General features: G+C 43.5%; 1 protein-coding gene across 1 annotated transcript in view; it reads right to left on the reverse strand.

Annotated features, from left to right (window-relative positions):
• GRM7 (glutamate metabotropic receptor 7) overlaps nucleotides 1-26,693 on the reverse strand; it is a 1,767,328-nt gene that overhangs the window by 565,355 nt on the left and 1,175,280 nt on the right. The gene's annotated exons all lie outside the window — the stretch shown is intronic.

Raw genomic sequence — 26,693 nt, forward strand, 5'->3', positions numbered from 1 at the left:
CTTGGAGAGTGCTTAGGGACCTGGGACATGACAGTTGACGATTAGCTGCAGGCCAGCAACATCCAGGCAAAATCCACAAAGTTATAGTCCCCTTCCTGGAGCACATCCCAGGAAGGCCCTTGAGAGACAGAGGTCTGCAGTTTTCCTCGAGCCCCTAGTTTATGGCCTTCTATGCACAGATGTAGCTGTCCCCCAGTTTCCAGATGTGGATTGCAGACAGGCTGAGAGGCACACAGAACCATGAGCATGGAAATGCACACTTTGCAAACTGGCAGTTCCACCTTAGTAATGTCAAATCCACTCACATGACCGGCGAGGATTTGCCATTACTAACTCATTGATATCAAACACTCATGTTAATGAAATGCGAGAAACATCCCCACTGTACCAAACACACCATCCGTTGCCATTTACTACCAGTGCATGCAGTGCACCCGTGCCCATGCTCTGCCTCTTACTGACACCGCACCCTGCTCCCAGGGAGTACTCTGATGTAGTGAAAGACAAGCAGAACCTTGGCAAGTACCTTTTTAAATGCAATGCCGAGTAACAGTAACCTGCACAAACAGGCCCTGCCAGGGCAAACCTGTGGCACACTTGAAGAGCTAACTCTGTGGGTGGCACAACCAGTGCTGCAGGCCCACAGAGGAGCATTTGAGTTACATGCCCTAGGTATATGTCATACATCTAGATAAGCTAACTCAAATCAGCTAATCATATATACACCAATCACTACTATGTATCTGTATATGACAAGCACAGTGCTTTGGCACTGAATGGTGGTGTTAAAAGCAGACCTGAGGATAGCACATAGATCAGTGGAAAACCAGGAGGAGCTAAAGCAAAAAAGTCGAGGAAAAGCACCAGGAAAATTGCCATTTTTTTAACACCTGGCATAAAATGTCCTATTCTTTCATGCAAGTCAAGGAGAAAAATAAATTCCCCACAATTTCTTTTTTCAGAATTTCCCTGTTTCACCTTGGAAATGTTGGCATGTGTGCAAACTTGTTTTCAGCTAATCGTGCGAAAAAGCAGGCATTCCCAATGTTGTTGCGCTATTTTGCTGGACGAGCCTGTAACGGAAGGCCTGCTTCGGATCTCCGTTCTAGTGGTTTGTCTTGCTGGCCAGCCAGTGGATGCCTTCAGCTGGGTAGCCCTGCTGGCATTAGCTGTGATGGGAGACAGTTGTGATTCTGCCCTAGGCACACTGCCAGAAAACAATCTAATGTCTCTCAGTATTAATCTGGGACTTGGCAAGGGCTCGGAGATGTGCCAGCAGCACAGATGTAAAGCCAGGCCATAAACTATGAAGTTCTTGCAAGCACCTCACTTAGCCTTAAACTGACGAGAAAGGCAAGTGCCAAATACGTGGCGATTAAATGTCTGTGCCCCTCCTTACCCCATCAGTGACCCGTGCGGGCAGTGTGTTACAGACTCCCGTGTCCAGTGGGAGGAGGGTGGCTGGGGATGACTGGCACAGCAGGCCCATCATCTGTGTGCAGAGCATCTGTGCCTTCAGGTCTCAACACGGTGGCTGCAGAGGTGTCACTGTCATGCGTCAGGTCTCACCAACAGCGCTCTCATGCTTTTCAGGTCCACCATGCGTGGGTAGCTCACCCAATGCATGGATTTTCTGTGAACGCTGTACATTTTCACTCTGCTTTTTTTAACATGACTACAAATGCCAGCTTGCAGCTTAAAAACCTGTAGCTGATCAGCTACTCACACGTGGAACAGAGACACTTGAGAGTTCTTTACAAAACTCTGCAGTCTCTTCCCCACTCCCCTGCACAATCCCTGCAGCATGTCTCATGACCCAGGCGTTTGCTCATCAGGTCTGTGCCTTTTAAAAAATGAGCAGTTACAACACCTAGGGCCAGGTGTACGACGCTACCAATTTGAGAGTTGCATATTGCGTCATTTTGCGACTTGCAATTTGCTTTTCGCAAATAGGAATGTACAAGTGTCTCAAACACTGTTAGCGATTCCTAATGGGGCCGCAAATTTCCTGCCTCCTTAATATTAATGAGGCAGGTGCAATTTGCGACCCCATTAGGAATGGCTAGCATTCCCAGGGATGGTGGACTGCTGGGGTCAGCAGACCATCACGTATGTGACTGCTTTTGAAATAAAGCAGTTTTTTTTTAATGCAGTCCGTTTTCCTTAAAGGAAAATGGGAGGCATTTAAAAAAACAAAAAAAACATGACTATTTCATTTTTTTAGAGTAGGCAGTGGTCCGTGGGACCACTGCCTGCTCCTAAAAAATGCCAGTCACAAAGGGGAAGGTGTCCCCTGGGGACCCCTTCCCGATTGCGAGTGACTTACCACCTATTTGATGTAGGTGGTAAACTGTGAGTGTTAATTGCGATTGCAAAACAATGGTGCATACCAATGGGACTTGCTCTTAGAAAGGGATGCCCTTGGCATGCCCCTTCCTAATAGCGAACCCCATTTTTGCGAGTCGGTAATACCTTCCTAATCGCAAACCCCATTTTTGCGAGTCGGTAATAGGTTGACGACTCACAAAATAGGGCAGACCAATTGTGCAGTTGCAAACAGGCGAATGCCCGTTTACAAACGCAAAAAACGGTCTTACATCTGGCCCCTAATCTTTTACCTTTATATGTCCTTTGCAGCACTTTAGAAAGTAATTTGCAATTCACCGGAGTTATAAGCACAGTTGTGTGGTATGGTCCCGTTCATAGGTTGTTATATACATACTTCATTTCCATTTGGAGTCATTTCATATCACAAGATCAGTGTTCAGATATGTGTACATTCCGATTGTTTTATAAACAGATTCAATTTCGTTGTATATTTCAACTCTCAGCTTCCCATGACGAACGAGTCCAAGTGCGGTCCTCAGCTGCCACCACCCTGGTCATGTTACCTAGCTTTATTCCACAGCTGACAAGTGATTCAATGTCACTTGTTATGTTATGTTATTTTGTGTAGCTCACTAATCTCCTGAGAGGATATCTAGGTTCTTGGGTAAGGTGTGTAGATGTGTGGTCCCAAGGTGCTTATATGAGAGCCAGGTATTCTGCTTCTCGCAGAACCCAAGAATTGAGGAGAAGGGAATGATGTTTTGAGGGGGGTCGTTCCATGTCTTTGGTGTGATGTAGGGGATTGAGCGACCTCCACTTTTACTTTTACAGATGCAGGGAATGTGTGTGAGTGAGGCACAGCGTAGGTGTCTGGGGGTTTGGAGAACGTCTATGAGGCTGTGCAGGTATTCTAGTCCTGTTTACTGTAGGGCTTTGTATGTAAGCTTGAAAAGTTTGAATTGGCTGCACTTGCACTTGTAATAAATGGTATAGGTCGTAGACAATATAATCCCCTGGTGCAAGGAACATCATCGGCCGAAGTCTTTCAATACATCAAACTACTTTCTACACAGTTCAAAAGCACATTTGTAATGTGTATTCGAAATGAGTATCTCTGACTCCATTGTGAGACAATTTTCCAAAACTAAATACATTCCATATGTCCTCCTTAAATGTTATCGAAATTCATTGCATTTTAGATGCTTTTATGACATGCCCAATGTATTTTGGAAGTCTAATCCTTCTTCAGAGGCAATGTAAGTAATAAACATACAAAAATTAATAAAAATTGGCCTCAGATTTAGTCATTGAGTGTGTGTAATCATTTCTGGCCTGAGTATGTACAACAAATGCTTAACACAGCACTCTGACAACTGCTCGCCCACATTACCACAGAAGTGAGTATTAGTATTAGCTACTTTAGCCTCTGTAAAGCCTCTGGGGATCCACTGGACTTTGTGCACACTGTACCGTACTTTGGTATAGTATATACACAGCCAGCTTCATACATCATGTGAAACCAAAACAATACCAAATCCAATATTAAATGTATTCCAACTGTTCAACACTATAATTTCTTCTCACTTGGTCGAAATGTGTCAATCAACAAGGTTAATCATGTTGTGTCCAAAACCGTTAGGTGCTCACAGCAGAAAACATCATGGTCGCTAATCTTCTAAGATGACACTCCATGCCACTAAACACCTAACAAGAAAAAAAGGAAAAACACAAGTTGCATGACTCGTAACAAAAGAAAACCGTGAATCAACCGAGTAGAAGTGCATCCGTATGTCATGCCGGTGACCCGTGTCAGAAATAAACATGTAGATATCCCAGTGTGAACTACTGATGATCATTCAGGCACCACACAGTGGTAGAACTAACATAATAAACCAGGTAATAACAGTGATAGTGTCCATGGCAATATCTGCAAATCTTGCAATACATAGCTGTAATGTTAATTTGATGTAACTGCAACCTGAAGTTACGGTAAACTCACCCTTGACCATGGCAATCGACCCTCCCATCTGTTCCAAATGCATATTTACTCACAGTTAGTTCCTTCATGTGGTGAGATATGAAATGTGCGTTTGTACAGGTGATGTTACATTTTGATTGGGTAAGTAACCAAGATGCAATATACTAATAAAAGTGGGCAATCCCTCGTTATTTAAAAAATACATGCCATCCTCGCTATATTTACCTGTGACTAAGAAAATCCTGCAATAGGTGATGCAATCATTAGTGAGTGCATATCAGGATGGAGAGAACATTCTCAAATTATGATACAGGAATAAAACTTTAGTATGCAGAAGTTGGTATACACCGAAAAAGTTTACACTTCTAATGTGTTCAAATTCAGTCAAGTTAGCATACCTGATCGGGAAAATGTTGCATAAAACAGCTGTGCACCATGTAAAAGTGAATTATGTAGAAGTTGCTGTACACAGAAGAAGTGTACATTTCTAATGTATTCAAACTCAGGCTCGATCATCAGAGTTAGCATACCTAAATAGATGAGATATTCATGATAACACTACTATGTATTGTAAGTAATACATGAAACATCTCAAATAAACAGTGCAATGATATGAACAGAAATGATCAAGACTACAGAACTATCTTATCAAAAAGATATGCTAATCAATCCTTTGCAAAACCATAAGTCAATTAATCATCTAGGAAACAGCGCATTTAAATTCTCTCATTAATACCCTTTGGTTGATTTTATCTAGCTTACACATCCAATAAAGGTTTCTTTGTGGAAGTCTTTAACTCATGTTTATCTCTGGATTGTACACCACTTGTTCCAAAATATGATATCTGAGTTGTGAAATATTATGTTTGGCTCAGTTGAAGTGTGCGGCCACTGTGGAGTTCCTGGTTTGTTGATGTGTGTTACGTTTATCTTTAGTGATGCATAGTCTTGCTTTCCGTTCTTTAGTGATGATATATAATAGGCCACAAGGACATTTCAAGGCAGTAAATATAATATTTTGAGTCACTATAAAATCTCAGTCCTATACATGTTCCTATCTGTGGGTGAGAATTGGTAGATCCTCTAATGCCATTATGGCAGTGGGTGCAATTGTGGGAATGAAATGTCCCTGGATTATGGTGTTTGCATGCTGATTTATTTGTGTTTGTTATGCGTTCATTAATGGCTTTGGATATTTTATGTCCCTAAAAAAGATACAAAAATCCGTCTCTGTTTGTAACTTTTCCCATCTCTGCTTCATGATGTGTTTTAGCTTGTAACTGCTGGTGCAAAATGTAATAACAAACATCAACCTAGTATCTGATATTTTAGTTTGTTTCTCCTGAAGATTTTCCCTCAGATTCAGGGATGCCAAAAGATTGTGTCAGTACTGTACACTGATAATCTCTTCTTTAAAATCTTGGAAATTAATCTTACATTGCTTTTGACAACTCATCTGGAGTTGAAATGATATTTTTGAGACAAGTAATTTGAGAAAACTGTAGGTGTCATTTAATACAGTCAGGGTAGAAAATAGTGTAATGTGACCTATTGTTTTTGTCTGTGCTTTTTCAGTAAATATTGGTCTCTATGTGATTCGTGACTAAGCTAACCAGCACATCTAAATATGGTAGATGGTCTTTGCTAATGTTGTGTCTTAAAGAGATGTGTTCATTCTTCTGCTTCAGAGATCAGTATGGGATTCATATTTCTCTGTTGTTCTGTGCCAAATAATGTAAATAGCATCAATATGTTTTATGTACATTAGTAATCCTTCTGTTCACTCCAGGTCTTTATAAATATATTGGGCCTCAACCAAGGCCATGAAGGTATTAGCATAAGAGGGTGCCCCTGAGAAACCATTGAAATCAGACTGATTTATAGAAAAAAAACTTATCTTGAAAAAACTGTGATGAAATGAAAAGAACAAAGGTGAAGAAGAAATACATTATTATCCTATATCTCTTCCGCCTGAAGTAACAGCCATTCACTGCCTCTATTCATATGTTATGTGGGGTAGATGTATATAGTGACTTTACATAAATTGGGCATAGTGTCTAGGCTTGATCAGCTTGTCTCTTGAAAGCTAAATTTGTCCAGATATTTTGGGATGTCCTTAAAGTAGGATGTAGTCTTCTGGATGAGTGGTTGCAAAAATGTGTCGATGTATTTTCCAATTGGTTCATGAATCGAACCACATCCACACACAATGGGCGGGTATGCTAGTTCCTGTGGAAATCTGTGTAGTTTTGGCAGCATGTAAAGCTGTGGTATATTAGTAAAGTAGTATAAAACGTTTTGGTGTTATTACTAATTCATTTCATTTCCTCTGAGTGATCCAAATTAGCCTTTAATGTTTGGTTCTATTCTTTATTCTGTTGTAGGGTCATTGCAAGTTTCAAAAAGGTGAAACGATGTTTCACATGTCCACCTACTTTCTGTCTGTAGGTAACACATGCCCTACATTTGACCACTTTCTATATTGTAATGTTCATATTGTTAGCTAACAATATAGTGTCCCTATCTTTTGTCGTAAGATTAGATTTCTTCCCATCAGAGTGCTGCACATTTTTTAGATCAGCATTTATCAGAGGAATGACACAAAGCCATTTCAATTTATATATAACTTCAGCTTCTTCTGAAAGGGTTACACAGTGGAAGAGGCATGGTGTCTTTCACTCTGATGGCACTGCCAGCTCTAGAGTTCTGAGAACTTTGGAACTGAGGAAAGTAGGTGCTTGCCACTTATTGATGTATTCTCATCTTGGCTATTGTTATCATGGCTTTTGATGAAATAACAATATGGTAGATTTACACAGAATGTATTGATTGCTTATTTCTTCTGAGAATGCTGGAAAACTATATTAGGATGATGTCAGAAATTAGGTCATTAATTTTAGAGAGGTTATTTCCGCTACCAATTTAATAAATACAATCGAGTCAGGTCACATCTCAGTCCTCAGAGAATCTCCTCTTAACCCCTGGTAGATATTGCACAGTTAGTAGGAGAAATGCCTCACTTTTCCAGGGAGGTTCAGAAGATGCCACCATATGAATCATCAGAGTGCCTGAAACACCTGCACAGGAATCTCAGCATTTGAGGATGAGAGTTTTGGTGTTAAAGAATTTGGAATTCTGCCCCAGGTAATGTCAAAAGGTAAAAGAGCATTTAATGTAACTTCTACTGCGGAAGAGGTGTGGCGCCGCGGCCAGGGCCACTGACTCCGGAATCTGGGGATCAGGGATAGATCGCCGGCGGCAGAATAGCCCAGCACCATGTGACTCTGGGCAATAGCTTGCTTAATCTTCACGACGGCCCCCAGCGCCTAGAGACCCTAGCGGGTGATTGTTCGCCCTTTACAAATGTGGATATTATTATACCGTTGGTCAAAAGACACCAATGTTGCTCCTATAAACAGTCTCTGAAAAATGTGCATGATTTTCAGATTAGTGCACATTTACTTCATTCGAATGATTTAGAGCAGACCAGTATTACCACAATACAAATGACTGACATAACACATCGAAAACAGAAAAGCATGCTTGACACCACCAGACTTTTGCCTGGGATTAGACTGCACAAATAAACACGGCTGAAATGACATTTCAGCAAGAGGCCCCCTATTTAAGGGTGCAACGTGCTAAAAATTGAGGAACATTGCATCTTTCAGGTGTAGTAAGGCTATTACTTCATCTGCGCTTTAAGCAGATTTTTTACAGGACAATCTAATGAAGACCTAGGTGGAAACAGATAGCACTATCTTTGTTGTACTTTTTCTGTGGGAGGGAGTTTTGTACTATTGCTGTCATGCTGGACTTGCACTATCACACAATACCTCGTGTATGAGAGAGAGGGTAAAATCTGTCTTTCTGTCCACCTGACAAGTGCTTTATTTGTGCCGGTGGTGGGTCAGTATTCCGTGTTAGCGATCTGGGCTTATTTTCCATTATCAGACTTTGATCCAGAGCAAAAAAGTGAAAGGGAAAAGAAAGGGAAATCTCGGGAAAAAAATGAAAACGCCAGAAAAAAAAGAACCTGCAACAGTGAGATAAAAAAAACAGGAAGTGCAATGTGGTGAAAGAAAGAAGCAAGAGGATATTCAATATCCACCAGCCTTGCTATTTGGCAACCCAGACATTTGGGGCCTTAGTTGTTGGGCTCCTAAGCAAATCTGCCCCTATACTTGTTTGTGTACAACTTAAGCATGGACTCCCAACTACAACAGACCTGCAGGTACATGAAATGCGACTGCTCTCATTGTGGCACCACTGGTGAGCAGTAACATTTGCACCGGCCAATGGAGAACAATGAAGCACATGGCAGGATCGCAAACACATCACCAGGTGGCCACATGACCATTCTCCATCTGAGGAGTTTAGAAGTTCTGTGGCCATGATTGAAGTCACTGGAGAAGAGTAATGCATGCAGCGGCACATATGGAACCCCTCCCCCCCAATAAATATGACAAAGTCCTGTCTACCTCTACTGCACAGTCCATAGAGAGGGAGGCAGCATTCATTGCACAACTTCCAAGTCATGATCAAACCCACAAGTCTGGAAGGTGGCAAGGTAATAGCTTCCTGCCACTAGCCAGAATTACATATATTGCAAAGTACAAACAAGGGTAACTCAAACATTGTGAGTAAGCCAATGATGTTAAGAAGATAGAAAATGTCAAATGCTCTTTTACTCCAGAGAAAATGCCTATGTGCTTACGGTTGTAATGCATGCGCATCATCTCCTAGACTTGCAAGGAGAAGCAAAAATATTCTGCAGCACAATGGCATCAAAGTATCTGAGACAACCGCTTTGCTGCGCTGGAAAACTTCTATGATCGCCGAGCACCCGCGGCGAATCAGCGGCATCAATCAGGTACGCTTCCATAGACCCATCAACTAGACTCTTTCGAAGAAGTTTCACACTGAAATTGTTTTCCCGGGGTTGCTCTTGCGCTTGATTACCATAGCTTAAGTCCATCTAGTCAATAACCAGGACCATCAAGAGAGTCTCCCCGGGGAACACGCAAGCGAGGACCAATCCCAGCACTGCAGAATCTGCTCCTTCCACAAGAGAGATAGCTTGTCTCAAGGTGGTGCGCACCCGGGGTGAAGAGCAGCATTGAAAATGAGAGTTGGCACCTGTGATGGATGAGAGTGCATCGGGTAATAAGAAACGCTCTCCATCATCATGACAGCAGGTCACAGCGCGTAGCTCACGATGGCCAGTCCGCGTCCACCCAGAAAACACCGTTCGTCAACCAGTCTTTGCACAGGTTACAACATGATGGGCAGGGACTCAGCTATCTTTGTGTGTCAGGGATCAGTTTAGGGTTAAACTCTCAGGGGTGATTCAGAGTGCTTTTTTGAAGCATAAGACAGGCTTATTCCTGGAAAGTATTGGTATAAAAGTTTGCACTGTAGAAGTGCAGGTATGACATACGCATGCATAAGTACCTAATTTAAGTGTACATGACACACACATACAACCTCACTGGAGTACCCTGGGGAGTATCAAGGGAGTCACAAGGAAAATGCATTGTAAATGTGATTACCACCTAAGAGGTAATAACTGTTTGGGCACTAACAATTCTATGCAAGATCTCTTTACGGACACAGCAGAAAACCCAAATAGAGAGATGCAGCTACTATGAAAAGTGCAGTACCTGCAAAAATCTGCATTGTTTTCATAGGCTACGTATAGGGCAGTTTTTTATGTATGTTGAAGGTAGAAGCAAAAAGACCACAGACTGCACAGTAGCGTGAGGGTGGAGAAGGGAAGGAAGGCACACTCTGAAGTGATGTAGATTCCAACATCCCATCAGACACCTCCAGGGTTTGTGAAAGGGACTACGCACAAAGGGCATGCACTGTCACATGCGCGGGAGGATAACTATAACCCGCAGGGAATCCTCCATGCTGTCCAGACCCCCTTTCTGTGGTCTACATGAAGAACTTTCTCCCTGCACAAGATCTCCCGGCCCCAGTGCTTATTTTGAGCCAGTGTAGCCGGTGAGAGCCACCAGCACTCATGTTTGGGTACTAAGGCTTATTTTTCTGCATCAAACAATTACTGAGAATAAGAGTGGGAAAAACAAAGTGGAACGATGGAGGAAGAGGAAGCTGGAAAATCTATCACAAAGGGAGAAAAACAGGAGCCGGCAAAAGTGAGATAAAGGGGCAGGGAGTGTCTGGTAGTGGATTTAAGAGGCATGAGGTGGATTCAAGGCTACACAGGCTTGACAATGGGCATTTAATGCACTGGCAGCAGGCTTCTGAGCAGAGCTGTGGGCACCGGTACTCATTGTTTTACAAATTAAGCACTGCCTTGCCCTATACACAGTAAACACATGTATGCACAGTGAGTGAATGTAAGTCCCCATGTTTTTGGTACTGAACGGCTATCACAGGCAGAGTTGAGTAAATCCTCTCCCCTCCAGTTGTATAGGGAAAAGAGTATCTCTTCTTGCACAAAGAGTCCACCACATTACTATTTTGGATGACTCAGGCATCAGCTCAAAAGCTCTGATCTCTTCCAGTGAACTCAAAGTTTGTTGTGCCCTGTGGGAGAAAACCAGAGGCAGGCCAAAAATATGGAAAAGGGCAGAGTGGAACTCTTCTTTCCAACTAGCACTCTTAAACTTTCATTTCTGTGGGCCATCACTAAATCTCTCTTGGAAGCTGTGATCCGGAAATAAGTAAACATCACACACATAAACAAGCTATGAAATGTTTTAGTTAATTCACAAAACAAAAAAATATTTTAAAAAATATACATTTTAATTTAATAGAAAAGTTTGGAGAGTTGCAGAAATTTGTTTTATTTCTAAAAGATTAAGCAATTGATACACATCAGCATATTACTTTGTTTTTTTTGCACCGGGTGCATGCTCTCTAATTGAGGGGGAATTCCACTGTATGAGTTGATGCCACAAATTGCCCATATTAGATTCTCTTTGCTCTTCTTGTGCAACGCCTATATATCAAGCTAAGGATAGCACATTAATGTTTAGCCTCCAATTTCAAATGCCTTCACATTTACAGAAGTGGGATATCCAGCTTACTGATATTCTGTGTCAGATCTGTCCCCTGCCCTTGTGATGGTGTATTCATTCAATCGAACTTCCAGTTGTGTTCTTTTTTCCATTTCTATAAGATACCCAGGAAAAAAATTATTTTATCGCTTTTTATAGTTTTTACATTTTGCCAGTGTAGACCAGCGTTCTTGTCCCTTCAGCAACTGCACTGCCCTCTGGTTTGCATTTCTATGGAGAGCTTCATATGGCACATCATAAAACTAAGGAGGAAGGCAGCCTGCAGGTAGACGTTAGGTTAACTGTGCACTTTTTTGGGTTGTACTAGAATGTGTGGCCTTTTTTAATATATATTTTAAGATATGTATTTTTATTATTTTTATGAGACATCACAGATCTCTGCGAAGTAACAGACGGTGGGTGAATTAAGGGTGGTATTATACCAATTGAATATGCACTGTCGGTTTTTATCTTCTTTTTCATGAACAATTTGTTTAGTTGTTAAAATTCTGGTTTAATGTACCCTCGCGTTGACTATTGGATGTATTTTTATTCTTTTGATCTGTACATTTATGCTGCAGAAACACAACAAGTTTTTTACTGACTACAGAGCATTTTAAAAGTTTCAGTTTTACATTTTACTTTATACGTACATACGTACATATACTCTATTAGTTTGCTAATGTTATTTAATTGTCCAAAACAGTCATGGACCCACTCAGTAGGCATTGCAGACCACCATGGGTCTGTAAATGCCAGGCTAAAAACTGCTGTCTAAGCTATAGAAGCCCTTCCATCATCCACCCCCTCATCTCAGGTGAGATGCATGCAACAGGAACTCTAGAATCCAGCAGCGGTCCATGCAGGTAACAGCGGTGGGGTGGTGTGGCCCGGAAAGGGGGGATTAAGAGGGACGATGGCGAGGGAAAATTAAATAAAAATTAATTTTCTCTCTGCATCATCCCTCGAAAAAACTCCTTACCCGGCCCACCGTTGTTACCTGCACGGACCGCGACTGCTAGAATACCTCCACAAAAACTAGATATAAAACATCCACTCATTACCTATACCTTTCTGCTAGATGAGTGTCCAAGAAGAGACACCACAGAAGTTTCTAGAGTGAGATGCAACTTGAAAACAATTGAGGCAAGTGTAACGAGGGGTGAGTGATCTTTGCTGAAGTCTTTTGGTGTCGCTGGTTTCATGTGGAGGGCTACAAAGTGTCGAAAGACCAAACAGCATTGACACAATTGTTCTGTGCAGATCCAACTTCTCAAAACAAAAGATCCCCAAACTCTCTTTCAGGGACATAAGCCTCTGCAATTTATACTATCAGAAATCAGGTGACCAGAAGTACAAAAGGCAACATGAATACCAAACAGTCAATACACGAGGAATAATACGTACCAACACTCACTTTGAAGCCTACTAAAGTAACAGTGTTACATCCTTCCAGTAGCCTAAGCGGTGGTTCAATTTTGATACTCTTGCTACTGGAAGGATGTGAGGCCGAATGTGCCCCATAAATACGGGATCTGTTGCTCTCAGGAGGTGTGGGAAGAGAGCAGCCACTGGGTCACTGGACTACTGAAAGAGACTGAGAGGGTAGCTGGTCCACCTCTTTGCCTGCTCACTCCATAGACCCTTTGTCCTGACCCCGAGACGTCCGGGCGCATCTCTGCTGCCCAATAACTTTGACTTCTGTAGACACGCCTTCACTAGTACTCCGCTTGTTCTTTGTTTCTTTCCTGAGGTCTTGCGTCTTAGGACTGGCCTTGCCTCCAAAGCTTGCATATCTTCTCAAACTAGAAGATACAACATAGTAACACATTTCTCTGCAGAACTATAGTAGACTTCTGTTCACTGAAGTAGAGAGAACGGCAGCACTGGCTCTTCACTTAAATATATCCATTAACCAATGAATCATACCTGGCTAGTGTATCCATACCACTAAGGAGTTCTGGGTCCGCAGAACTTCTCTACAGCCCCAGTCAAAGAAATAAGAGGAAAATCAACAGCTCTAGCGGAAGCAACATTAAAAGACTGAATGCACTGAAAGACAATGAGGGAATTCAGAGATCCAGTTCCTGTTCCAATAATTGGATTTCCATTTTCCAGAAATTAAGGTTCTCTGCCTTCTTAATGTAACCTCTCATGGGCCAAGGAGGTCCACTCTTAACATTAAACAGCTAAAGAACATGATACGAGCAAAAGCTCAGTCTGAAACAATCAGGGCCATCTGGCTTCTGCAGCAGAGATTTGTGAGGCCCTGATATTGAGTTTGTATTATTTGGGACATCCAGACTTTTTAGAATTCTCCATCCACCAGATTTATAGTGCATGTATTTGTATGCACTCTAAATCCGAAGGATGGCCAAACTCTACATTAAGGCCTGAGGCCTTTAATTAACAATAGCTCTCTTATACTCCAGCATTAAAGGCCCGAGTCGAAGTCAATTTGGAGCACTCAGCATTCCAATGTTCTGTAGATAGAGCTATATTTAGGAGGGTTTGCCCCCCAGTGTGTGCCGCACTGTAGTGTTATTTCGCTCAAAGTTAAAGTAAAGGACACTGTGCATATCATGAGACACTGAATGGTCCCTGAAGACCAGGTACAATTTTGGAATCTCCTGGCTGGCTTCTCACAACTATCTGACACCTGTGTCACCCGTCACCTTAGAAAATACTGAAGGGGCAGTTAACAAGATATATGTTGTGTCAAAAGGCTAAGCAAATTTACACAATGGTACCAACCAAAAAAGTCACATTCAGCTGGAGGCTCCACTTCAGCCAGAGATTCCACTTCAGCTAGAGGTTCCACTTGGTCAAAAGAATAATTCCAGAAGAGTGGTCATCCTTAAGTAGTAAGGGTACAAACCATCACACAGTAATACAAGCAGATTTTAAGATGTGGCCAGATTTAAATATCAGCTAAGTGGAATTTGATGTGTCCTAAGAACATGTACCATGATAAAGTACTAGTCGTTTCGTGCCAGGGAGATAGATTATGGGCGTTCTTTAGGTGCCTTATTCGTTACTAATCTACCACCTCCTGTGATACACACTAACAGGATAACAAGAGGCTACACATGCATACCTTTGTTCCAACAATGGCAACCATTTTAACTAGTAATATTACATCCTGCTATGAAAATAGAGAGGTTGAAGTAGCTTTAAAATTCCAGGTAGATACTGAGGGCATAATTACGAGTCTGGTGGTCCGAGGACCGCCAGACTGGTGGTGGCGCGGCAGTGGAGGTCCAGCCACTGACACACCGGTGGTCATACTACCCTATTACAAGTTGGGCGGTCGGACTGTAATTGGACCACTGGATCCACCAGGGAACCAACGCTCCCTGGCGGTGGCGCGGCGGTCAGGGTCATTGTAAGATCCAGGAGGTGCCGCTGTGGCACCGCCATGCATATCACAGGTTTCAGGACTGCCAACATTTTCATGGAGGTCTTTCCTCCATGAAAAGGCTGGCAGTGCTGAAATAAAGGAGATGCATGCAAGGGGGCACAACATGTGCCTCCCTGTGTGCATGCGCCCCTGTTCCTGCATGGCATGGACTTTGCAGTCCATGCCATGCAGGAACCTGAGTGGCGTTCCCATTACGGTGACTTTAGAAAGGCACCACTGCCTTTGAAAGAGGCACCGCAGTGGGAACTGCCACATTGCCAGCCAGACCACAAAATTACTTGTAATCTGGCTGGGGCAGGCGGCAGCGACTCTTGGCGGTGCTGGGGCATGGAGGTGGCGGGGCGCCCACCCCCTCACCGCTAAAAGTCGTAATTGGGCCCAGAGTCTCGTATGTTAGTTCCAAAAGGGAAGTCTGTTTCTGAATATTCACCTTAGGCTGAGGCACAGGCATATAACACTCTATGGCCAGGGGCGTAACACAGGCCCCCGCAGCCCCTGCAGTGCGGGGGAGCCCCCAAGCTCCAGGGGGCCCCCTCAGCACAGTACTTCGGCCAGGGAGCTCCTGATTGAGCTCGGAGGGGGCCCCTCCTCGTACCTTGCAGGGGAGCCCCCTCAAGTTTCGTTACGCCACTGTCTATGGTTGCATGCATCTATTTCTTAATGAGTTGAATAATGATTTAGGTACTTACCCGAAGTGATAGAGCCCGCTTGAGCCATATGTAGTCTATCTACATACCCCAGAGACAGGATGATTGGCTCACTAAGAACAGTCCCATTACCAGAAGGATGGCAACACCTCTAAGTAACAAACCATTCCCAGCTCTGGAGTCTTAAGCCCATGCCACGTCAGGGGGAGTGACATTAGCGTACTATCACACTCTTCCAGTATTTTCTTCTTTTATTTGTAAAACATCTTCATTAGTTGGTCCAGCTATTGCACAAATGCAGCGAATAGTTTACTCTTGCTCAACTATTAAAACTATTAAAAGCTTGCTGTTATATATGACTATTGCTACCATAATCTTTCCTGTTTTGTAACCAGTAGGTGAATTTTATATGGAGCTTGATGGATGCAATACTCCATCACAAACATGGCTGATGTTCTGTCTACCATATTACAAGTGCATTATAGCCTGCATCACTTTTTATACAGCATCAGGACCTCTAAATACAGTCAGAAAATTCCCCTGCTTCATTTCACACCTAAAAGCTGCATGTTACTAGTAACTTTAAATTCCATGAGCCATCTTACTGAAAAAATAGTCTCAGTCCCCAATGTACGGTGTTTGTACTGGTCATAGCTAGTAACTGTCTCTGACTATCAAACCATTTGCTGCATCTAAGCTATTATGTTTGCTCAGCAAATTATTGTACTCGTTTTTATGATGTGTGTGCAAAGTGCAGATCACAGGTTCAATCCCAGGTAGGCTGTGATGCAAAAGAGGTTGACAAATTGTGCTCACCTGAACTGGAAAGTGCATCAGTAGTTACATAGACGACTACAGATTCATTAGTCTTTTGCAAAACATGAAAAAGCCAAAAGAATCTTTAGGCTTCCTCGAGATTTCAGTGTGGATCACAGAGAGTGGATTAGCTAGTCTGGAGCAATGAATGACTATAAACTTGAAATCTTTCAACCGCAACATTTTTCAGAGAAAATACTTCAATTATGGCATTTTAGAAACTTTTCTTAGTCGCGAGAGTCATTTCCTAGTTAGACCTGTCTTGGTCTAGTTGTCATCCTTCAAGACGACAGCACAGAACATCAGAGTTCAACAGAGAACATTGGGCTGATGGAGCTCTGCTACCTTCTCCCTGGGGAAGACTCCTATTAGTAATGTGGTAGTAATGTGGTCCTGCCTAAAAGCAAGAGACAAAGTGAGGGCTCCCATTTGCTTCTGATTAAGGTAGAAGAGATTGCAGATAGAAGGTTGTACATAAAACACTGCATGCGTACATCTAGTGCTACAGGTTACATAAGCTGCTTATCTTATTTGGCACAAGGAGCTGTTTCACACAGAAGGAAACAAATACTACTGAGCAGCAATAAAGCCACTTCAAAAACACTGGGTACATTACAATACCCTTGAAGGCAGCCATCAGTGCTGTAAAATAAAAAGAACTCAACGCGGGTTAAGCTCACAAGTTTCCTGGTAGCAGGTTTCTGACTTTAGCTGCAGCCATGGATGGAGGTACGTCAACATAGGCCACTATTCTTGTTCTTGGAAGCACAAGAAAAACCTTCTCAGGCTATAGAACCTGGCCTGGATGGTATAATATAAACTTTGAGGTCAGAAAACTAGTTGAGTTTTGTCATATTGGTTATTTAACAATGGTCAAAACTTTAAAACATCTTTCAAGAAAATCATAAATTTAAGAAATTGGGTTACTGTTTGAGAGGGTTGAAACCCGACTCAAGCAGAAACCACAATCTCAGGGAGCAAGCCCCAAATTAACCTTTAATCCTTAAAAGCTCTTGTAGCTTGCCACAAAGCAAAAAGCTTAACTTAGAGGCAATGTGTAAAGAATTTATGCATCACTTCAAACAGTAGTAAAATGAAAAACACAACAAAAGAAAAACCCACACCAATTGAGAACAAAAGAGTAACATTTTAAACTTTTTAAGACGAAAATGACAAAAATCCAATTTGTAGTTATTTGATTTCAAAGTTGTAAGTACAAATAATGTTTAAAAGCACAAAGCCAGAACTGTGGTTATCAGGTCCCACCAGACTGAGACAAAGTCACAGGTTCAGGCCGAAGGCTATGGGGCACGGGCCAGCTAAAGGGACCCAGTTAGGCTCGCTAAATAAAGGTACCTTAAATCCTGGCTTGTGGAGTGTTGGAAGAACCGACGTCAAGGATGCGTCTTGCAGCGGCGGTTCCCAGGAGCTGCAGGGCTGCAAAGCAGAGTCCTGCATCATCGACAAGGTTGCCATTGAAAAGGGGCTTGCAAAGCAAAATCCTGCGATGGAGATGCATTGTGCACTGATGGTTCCGGAGAGCTGTGGGCTTGCAATGCAAATACCTACATCGAGGATGTGTTGCACAGAAACGGTTCCAGGAGACTGCAAGCTGTGATGCGAAGACTGGCATCGGGAATGCATCATGCTGTGGCGGTTTCAATGAGCTGAGAGGAGATGCATTTCACTGCATAGCTTCTGCTTCACAAGACAACAGCTTGGCTGGCAGATCACCTTCAGGCCCACTTCCAAGTGTCCAGGTCAGGGGTGACACCACTTGGGGGTAGGACTGACAGCAGACAGAGTCCATGTGCTGAGATGAAGGTGGTTGGAGTCTTTTCTGTCGCGGAGGCTCTGATCAGGAGGCCAGCTAACTAGCCCTTGGAATCACTCTGGTGAACTTGGGTTTCAAGATGCAGGCCCAGTCTTTTCACTCAGGCAGCAGAACATCAGGAAGCAGGGCAGCAGAGTAGCAGTCCTTCTTGCAGAGCAGCGCAGCATAACTATGTTATTATCATTTTATTTTTCCGGCTACGGGGCGGGCCTTGGCTGTGTCACAGCCAGTAAGGGGACGAGTATGGGAACTTAAGTGTGCATGACTGTTTGGCAGTCTGTCTGGGTCCGGCCAAACAGTCATGCACACTTTGCATGTTCCCCACCAGGCTGTAATACATAGCCTGGTGGGGAACATGCACATGCTCCCACTGCATGTCTGAGCACCGAACCACTGCGCTTAAACCAATCACAATACTGCACTGTACCATGGTGCAAGGGTACCTGCATTACAGGCAGGCTTGTTTACCCTTTCCTGCACAGAAACAATCAATAGAGGCATTTTCGTCTTTCTATGCATTCTGCAGAATGCAGCACGAGTAGAAAGAGGAAAAAACGAGGAGAAATAAACATATTACTCCTCGTTATGCCTCACCTGGTTAGGCATAAGGGGGCATATTTACAAGCCCCTTGCATCACCGGTGCATCACATTTTGTGACGCACCAGCGGCACATTTTACTGCCCATATTTACAAGTACAGGAAAAGTCACCTTGCATGGCTTTTCCTGTCCTTGTAAATATGGCCCCTTTACACTCAGCACTTTGAGTGAAAGGGGTGTTCCATGGGTGTTGCTGTGAACCTGACGCACTACCAGATTTACAAGAAATCATAAACCAGGAAATACATCTGAATGCTACGCCTCCCAGGGGAGGCGTAGGGAGGTGCAACAAGGAGAAATGTATTCATTTCTCCTCTTTTTTTCCTCTTTCTATGAGTGCTGCATTCTGCAGAACACATAGAGCGAGGAAATCACCTCTGGTGGTTGTTTATGTACAGGAAGGTGTCCCTTCCTGCACATAAACAATCATTACAAAAATGACGTTTTGCAAGTTCTATGTGTGCTAATGCAGCACACATAGAAGTTGAAAACGCCATTTCTGAGTGTTTATGTGCAGGAAGGGAATCCTTCCTGCACATAAACAATAATCCCTGTGACGCAGGCATCCTTGCACCATGGTGCAAGGGTGCAAGCGTTGGCGCATTGCAGCCCACTGCGAGCCAGTGCGGGGGAAAGCACAAGGATACAACATATTATTGTAAATATGTAGCATCCCAGTGCTTTGAAAGTGCTGCAGTGTGGTGCAGCCAAAGGGCGTGCGGTGCCGCGCTGCGGCCCTTTCTTGTAAATGAGGCAGAAGATTTTGAAGCATTACCAGGTTTGCAACTCCTTGTAAATCTGGAAATGTGTCAAGAACCATGGGAGTTGTATGGGAACCCCAACCGCAACGGCCATGGAATGCCTTCCGTGCACAGTGCAAGGCGATGCAGCAATTTTCTATGCAATGCATCGCTCCACATTGTGAAGCCACGCTAAGTGGCTTTGCACTGCTTCATAAATAAGACTCGTGCATGTACCACATTGCGTAGTACAATCATGATGAAAGGCCCTCGTTAGTATGTGAGAGGATGTGGAACGGCTAGGGCAGTCGACCTAAAAATCTGCAGAACTGGGTTCGAGTCTCGGCAATGACGCTCAACATCCTCTGATTCTGGACAAATCACTTCATCTCCCTCTGCCTAACAAAAACTGAATGCGTTGTTATGGAATACAAATTAATCAACATAAAAATATCAAATGTCAGGTAAACATTTAGCAAAAAATAAGGGGTCTCCAACCAGTACCTCGTGAGCTACTGTAGCTCTTCAGCTCCCTCTGAGTAGCTCACCTGTGTGCAGCCCAGCTTATTAAATTAGAAAGTTATTGCTTGGTTGAATTAATATACATATAACAAAATTGATATTGTACAACACTATTAATATTGGTAGCTCTCAATGTGTTTCCTATAACACTGTACAATGTATTGATACCTTTTTTTTTTTTTCTTTTTTTTTTTTTCGTTATGCGTAACATTTAAAGCTTTGCATGGCTTAGGGCCCCATTGCATGACCCAACTTTTCCAATGGCATAGACCGACTAGATTGCTGAGGTCTGCTGAACAGAGCCTGGTAGCTGTCCCCAGAGTTAGGAAGGCTCGGTGGGGAGGTAGGAGTTTCTCTCTGGGCGCAGCAAAGGCATGGAACGCACTGCCACTCAACATCAGACAACTCCCCGACCTCCTGTCTTTCAGGAGAGCACTCAAGACGTGGCTCTTCACACAGTAATCTTTCTGCCCTCACACCTAGGCAATCAGCGCCAGGACACCTCAGGGTAACAGTGCGCTCTATAAATGTGAAAAAAAAAAAACATAAGTAGCTCTCAGTACAGAAAAGGTTGGAGCCCTTTAGTCTCTGCATGGGAAGTTCTAATTAAAAACAAATACTCATATCAGTACTGCATGTGTGCGCAGCGAAAGCTAGGACTTAAAACCCATTCAGTGGACCCACCCTCACTCCCAGGACTTTCAGAGTTCGGCTTGCTCGAGCCAGGGCCAGCTCTAGGGCAATGTGACTGGTGCGGCCACACTGGGCGCTGACCTGTGGAAAGGGCACCGACCTCGGGGGGGGGGGAGGGGCACTGTGTTTAGCAATAACTCATAATTGGAGCGATAAGGGGCACTTATGCCGGTGGTAGTGAGAGAATCCGAGGAGGAGGCCAAGGGGTGTGGGGGCACCAAAAAAGTTTGTCGCACCAGGCACCACCAGCGCTAAAGCCGGCCCTCGCCCGAGCCATGTGGGCCTGACTCAGAACCATATCCCGCACGTAAAGTTCTGATCTGCAATATCACATCGATGGCGCTCTATTGAATTGACAACGCTGACGGTTTTACGTGTAGCTTTCAAGCCTATGAAAATCTAATTAGAGACCTCCACTTTAAAACCACTTCTGTGCTCAGATGTAACACTGTAGAGTATCATTTATGTCTAATAGAAGCGACCACGGTCAATTACCGCAGCACTGCTGAGTCATTATGCAGTAATTGGAGATGTAATTGCATAATAAGTTGAAGCTGCTTCTGGTTTAAGGGGTAATAACTGTATCCGGTGCTGCAGACGCACTCTGGCCAAAGGTAGACGCACTTACACATTTGAGAGGTGGCTGCTGATTATTTCAATGAATGTGGAAAGAAAACTGTGTATTGAAAGCAGGCTGTGAGCATGGAAGGAACTATCAGAATGCAGACAGGCCACAGGGAAGCAAGCATAGGAAGGACATTCAAGGTCAGACAGAGATAGCAAGCATAGGAAGGGCATTCAAGGTCAGACAGAGATGCACCTAGACCAGAACTGAAAACTGACTGACTGTCAGCCATGACTGCTTTGATAACCTTAGAGTTATTGACTTGGACGAGGCTCAGCACAGGTGAAACCCACTGAAGGGTGTGAGAATCATCTTCAACTTGTCAGGAGTTGGCCCACCTCCAGATATCACCACTGTTCAGGCGGGCAACTAGAGCCAAATTTCGGGGGGGGCTGAAAAAGTTTCGGGGGGGGGGGCTAAGTCTTCCAGCCATAGGCAGAGTGGCTGTAAGAAGGGGTGAGAACACAACAAAAGCCTCATTAACGAGTAAATGATCTTTTAAAGACCCGTGAAGTACTCTGGTGCGGCTGCAATTAGACGGACGCCAGCCCGCGAGGCTGTCTCAGACGGGCTGTCACACACGACGGGGGGCTGAAGCCCGGTGAGCCCAATGGGTGTTGCGCGCCTGCCACGGTTTGATGTACACAAGGCTACACAAGATTCTGTCCATGAGAGCAAAGCTTTGAGACGCAACACTCCAGCCTCCCACAGATCACTTAGACCCCTCATTATGCCCAGTGGTAATCTCTCCAGTTCTCATGATGTGAATCTCAAATTTGAGGATAGGTAGGAGGAAAAGGGATAGAGAAAAGGACAAATTTAACTGACTGGTGCTAGATTAGTTATCCTCAAATTTTTGCACACTATAACTGCCACTGCTTCATGGCCATTTGACTACACTTGGAGCAAGAGATCCTCGTGTACAGCCATGGTGTCCTCATGGCAAAGCTTGATGCTAGAAACATCACTAAACCTTGCATTTCAACACGTCTGGGGATATTTTATGTGGTATCAATACATTGTACAGTGTTATACAGCAATCAAGATATATTCCTAGGTAACATGCTTTCAACAAACGTCTTGCAGCAAGAACATGGTGTTCCAAGCATGTTCACAATTGTGAATGCTGCTGTTTTTCAAAGCAGATCCTTTCAAAATAAGGCAAATCTTTACATAATAAAAATAATAATTGTCCCTGACATAACCAAAGATCATTCCATCACGAATGTTCCTTTCATATGGACAAGCTCATTAAAAGATATGTTGCTATGCAACTTCATAGCCATGTGGAACATCATGATTCTCTGTGCATTCATCCCACTGAAGCACTTTGGCAGGCACTCTACGAGTGTTGAATGGTGATTTATATGTCCAAGACTATTCAGGCATCAAGATCTTTCAATGGCATTGGACATTGTCGACTGTAGCAAACAGTTGTCTATGGTTCCTTGCCACATGGAGATATGGCACTCTGAATGGACAGGCCAGGAGGGTTTGGCTGAGAAGCAGTTCCTATCTTGCAATTTGGGACGCTTTACTTTTTACAGACGTTTAATTCCTGGTGGCACTGTCATGTTTCAAGCATCCATTCCATCTACTCTGATATGCATTCTTCAAATGATGCCACCAAGAGATTAAATCCATGGGTGGTGTTTTCTTTGCTAAACATGTAGGAATGTGGGGTTGATAATCAAAAAATCTGCTCCACGGAAACTTCTGCATAATTCTCACAACTTTGTAATCTCCTAAAACATCTGGCTTAAGTGTGACATTTCAGAGAGATACATTCTCAATTGTAATGCAGCTGCCTATAATTGTAGCTGGGTTGCAGAATACCTCTAACCACAGCAAACCTCTGCATAACCGCGGAAATTGGCCGAAGCACATGCTGCAGTATAAAAGGGCTGGTTTTAAACATCCATGTATCTACTGCCAGGCACCATGTGGTGCCTAGCACAGGGTGCATTGATGTTTGGGGGGGACACCATATGGGCCCCACGGGACACATAGAGGAGGCCCATGGGTGACAGTGGCCCTGCAGAGGGCCCCCACATTCACTTTCTGACAGCTTTTTCATGGTGGTCTGACCACGAAGAAACTGACATCCTAATACCGACGGCAGTGCCTTCGCGGTCACGGCCTCCATTGTAGAGATTAGGCTCCGACTGCTGCCCTGACGGGCTCCTGGAGCCTGTCGGAGGCGGTGGTCTTGCCCTCTGCCTGATGTGCTTCGACCGCCAGTATCCTAATCCGGCGGTCTGACCTCCACTAGAGATGTCGGACATAGCGCCACTGACGGCCTGACGATAGCGATGCGCCCGACTATTATGTCGGGCGCATCGCTATAATTATTATTAGACCAATATAGTTGATCTCCAGTGACTCTACCCCGGATCAACAATAACAAGGATTAACTTTCAACTCACCCAAGGTCACGCATGTGTGTGTAAATTAAAAGCTTATAAAAATAATTTTTAGAACCTGTTTATTTAAAGGGCTCGTCTCAAATGTACTGTCTGTCATAATCAATGACAAGCGAGCCACAGTACAGTCGTCCAGATCTGGCACATGAGAGTAGTGATGCACCAGAGCGCCTTGATCCTTTATCACAAAGAGCACAAAATTCTGACCATCGGATGTAAAAGACTGACAGCCTTGACAAAGCCCCCTTACATGTGTGTCAATAAGAGGCAAATTAGGTGTTGGTTGTGTTGTTTCACTGCTCACCAATAAGCTGTTATCGCCATGGTGATAGAGGCAAGCTAAAGCACACGAATAAAACGTATTTGTTTCTAACCCAGTGTGAAATGTACTTGTAAAAATAATTTTTAAATTATGCAAATGAACATGGATGTGTAACTCTGATTTTTTGTTTTGTGAGCTCGTGTTTAGCTTTATTTGCATGATCTGTGGTGTAGTAGGCAGTACTTCTGGCGAAGGCAGTATCTCTCCACCACATCACCCACTCTAACTATCACACAAGGTCATTCCTGTGGCACAAAATGTAAAGGGCCTTTACTTTGTGACTTGGGAAAGTTTTCAATAGAGCTGACCTATTTTAAAACAAATTCTTCTTCTAGTTCATATTACCTAGGCCTGGGCGGTAAATTCCGTTCCGCTCACGGAATTTGCGGAATTTGGGTAATTTCGCGTTCCGCGGAGAACGCGGAATTGCCCAAAATTCCGCGGCTTCGCAGAATTTTTTGCTTGTTCGCGTTCTCAACATGCGTGTTCGCAAGATATTTCCCCCCGAGCACGCAAACAGCATTCGCGAACAGCAAAAAGCATCACGAACAAGCAATCCCGCGTGTTCGCGGAATTTCTGCGTGCTCGCGGAGATTTTTTACCGTTTCGCGGAGCTTTGCGTAGCCTGACTACACAAATTCCGCCCACCCCTACCCTCTAACCTTATGAGGATAATTCAAGATATTTTAGAAAGTGCTAAAGTATTCCAGGCAAAGAGTTGTCAGCATCTTCTATGGTATCAGAACACACCACGCATGCAAGGGTGTCTAAAAACCACAAAACGCGGAATAGGTTTCCGGACCTGGCAGTCTGGCGCTTGCCGCTGGCAGCGTTCCACGCCAAGTGGGAGTTTTAGGTCCTGTCACATTGGATGTATTTTCGCAGTGCCCGAATGCTGTTTTTACATTGATCTAAACATGTAATTTAGAGATTGCCATTACAATGTAACTGATGGCTGAAAGAGCAAAAACGATCTGGACGCGGAAGGAAAATACTAGCAAAAGAAGAATAGAAAAAAAGGAGTTAACATTTACAAAATGTAAGCTAGAAACTATAAATAAGGATTGGGGATGTAGCTCATTATTTTAAAACAATTTAGGGGCATATCAGCAACAACCGGTGATAATTATCGCTAAGCGCTCTTAGCGCTAGGATAATTATCGCCGGCTAGCGTGGATTTTTATCGCTGAGATAGCGTGCTATTAGCAACGCTTATCTCAAAAGCGATAAAAATCCTCATGCTAACTGCCTAACGGGAGATTATCGCTGGAAACCCAGCGATAATCTCACGCAATGTGGCGTTAGCTTGATGATAGGGACTCACAAACTTAGCCATGATATCCACCTTCCATAGGATATCATGGCTAAGTCAGTACTGAGCAAAATCCATGCGTTGGCTGAACTCAGGCAACGTCCCTCTGGGCACACCTCAAAAAGCAAAAGCTTAAAGCACGTTAATTCGTCTGTGAAAATGAAGATGCCATGCGTGCTTGAAATCGTGACATTTAATTGGTGTCTTAACTTTTCAACAGTGTTTTGTAAGCTTGAAGATGCAATAAACGATGATATTATACATGCTCCATATCATCAAGTTGTCAATGCCATCCCAATGCATTTCGGGCCCATTTGGCCCTTCATCAGGGGAGTCTAAACAAAAACATATGTTAACAAAGAATTACTATTCGCAATGAGAGGTATGTCATGCAACAAAAGACAGTGAGGGACCCTCCCAACATATAGATACACTCTGCAAGAAAACATGGTAGCCACCTTGTTATGTGCTGCAATGTATAAATAAACGTAAAAGAAACCAAAGAAGTGTTAACTAACATAGCATTGATCAAAGAGTACTTAAAGTGAAATGCCAGTGGTAACGAAAACGGTGAGCCAAAGTGCCGCGTTTCATGCTCGGTCAAAGTGACAAAGTGAAGAGAAAACAAAGTGAATGCTGCTGCTGTACATCTCAATAAAACGAGGTAAATACTCGCACGAACCGAAACACTTTACGCGTTTAGTAATGTGCACGTTATTTCACTTTGCACGGAGTTTTTTTAGGCACTTGGTTTACGCTCTCGTTTTATTGAGATGTACAGCAGCAGCATTCACTTTGTTTTCTCTTCACTTTGTCACTTTGACCGAGCATGAAACGCGGCACTTTGGCTCACCGTTTTCGTTACCACTGGCATTTCACTTTAAGTACTCTTTGATCAATGCTATGTTAGTTAACACTTCTTTGGTTTCTTTTACGTTTATTTATACATTGCAGCACATAACAAGGTGGCTACCATGTTTTCTTGCAGAGTGTATCTATATGTTGGGAGGGTCCCTCACTGTCTTTTGTTGCATGACATACCTCTCATTGCGAATAGTAATTCTTTGTTAACATATGTTTTTGTTTAGACTCCCCTGATGAAGGGCCAAATGGGCCCGAAATGCATTGGGATGGCATTGACAACTTGATGATATGGAGCATGTATAATATCATCGTTTATTGCATCTTCAAGCTTACAAAACACTGTTGAAAAGTTAAGACACCAATTAAATGTCACGATTTCAAGCACGCATGGCATCTTCATTTTCACAGACGAATTAACGTGCTTTAAGCTTTTGCTTTTTGAGGTGTGCCCAGAGGGACGTTGCCTGAGTTCAGCCAACGCATGGATTTTGCTTGTCTTTTCACACTCCTAGGGTTTGAGAGTGATACCTCAGTGGCA

Source organism: Triturus cristatus, chromosome 9, assembly GCF_964204655.1.
Source record: "Triturus cristatus chromosome 9, aTriCri1.1, whole genome shotgun sequence".
NCBI classification, from domain to species: Eukaryota; Metazoa; Chordata; class Amphibia; order Caudata; family Salamandridae; genus Triturus; species Triturus cristatus.